The 1,214-nt window shown below is 40.0% G+C and overlaps 1 protein-coding gene across 1 annotated transcript in view; it reads left to right on the forward strand.

Moving 5' to 3' along the window:
- The first annotated feature begins 238 nt into the window (after positions 1–238).
- LOC108230130 (coiled-coil domain-containing protein 136) overlaps positions 239–1,214 on the forward strand; it is a 33,191-nt gene continuing 32,215 nt past the window's right edge. Inside the window, exon 1 of the mRNA XM_017406076.3 lies at positions 239–534. The gene's annotated coding sequence lies outside the window, so the exon portion shown is untranslated. The remainder of the gene's footprint in view (positions 535–1,214) is intronic.

Consider the following 1,214-nt stretch of genomic DNA (forward strand, 5'->3'; position numbering starts at 1 on the left):
ACATGTAACTAGCTAAATGTTGTAAAAAGTGACATCAGAAAATCAACACTACATTTTTAAACAGTGTTTGAAGCTAAATGTGACAAAATTTAGGCATGAATTTTTAGCACAAGCTCCTTTACAAACGGCGCCCCATATGAGGGTGGCGTGACGGTTCTCGTGCTGCTTTTAGCATAAGAGCTGCTGCTGTTTATAGGCGGTAAACAGACAGTGAGTGAGAGTCAGTGTGAGGAGGGGGAGGAAATGAACAATGGAGGGGAAATGATCAGTAATCTGCAGCGTTAGCTGTCAGCCTGCCTCGAAACAGCCTCTCTGGATCTCATTATGAGTAAATTCATTTGACTTAGAGGCCTGAACCAAAATGTTCTGAAGGAAATGAGGAAGTGTGTGTGTATATATATATAAATGATGCTCAGAGGTAGGACTTAACAAATGTGATTTCTCTGAGCAGCCGTCAGATCTCTTTGGACTCATCGTGACGTGTATTTCGATACTCCTGTTCTGTTTGGAGGCATCTGGAATTTACTTGACAAGGTATTCATTTTTCTTCATTTTGACGACTCTTTCAAACTTACCAGGCTCTTTATTTGGAAAGCTCCCCAAAGAGCAAACATTTGCAAAGAAACTTTAATAGAGAGTATTTGCGAAGGAAAGAAGGCTCACAAAAGCAGTAATGGTGTTATTCTACACTAGCTGGCAATTTCAGTGAAAACTTGAACGGTCTTTTCATCTTATTTTTGAAACTGTTTTGCTTAGATCTTTTAAAATGAACAATTAATATCTCACCTGCTGTAGATAGCCCTTTGATGAACCTCGGTTTTTATAAAAAACAGAGTTTATTTCTGACTGGACTGATGAGCCAATGGCTAGTCTGAGTGGGGCCACGATCAAAACGGGTTACTGTCTCCTTAAAACAGCTCTAATCTCATTTGTTTTGGGGGTTTGTGTGAACAACATTTTATATAGACCTTTAAAACTAACACCAGTTTCGCATTTCATGACTATTTGCGTATAAATCTACAGTTATTTGCAAGCACAGCCAGTAGCAGGTAGCTGTAGCACTTCCAGCACAGCCAGATGCTTGTCCTCAAAAAAAAATCAACCTCTCTTTTTTCCAAACTAAGGTTGCTTGTTTAAGGTTGTTTCCATGGAAACTCACTTCAAAGGATCTGCACTATCTAGCTAAGATCTTTTTTTGGGGGGGGGGGGGGGGG

The sequence above is a fragment of the Kryptolebias marmoratus genome, linkage group LG11 (assembly GCF_001649575.2).
Source record: "Kryptolebias marmoratus isolate JLee-2015 linkage group LG11, ASM164957v2, whole genome shotgun sequence".
In the NCBI taxonomy this organism is placed as follows: domain Eukaryota; kingdom Metazoa; phylum Chordata; class Actinopteri; order Cyprinodontiformes; family Rivulidae; genus Kryptolebias; species Kryptolebias marmoratus.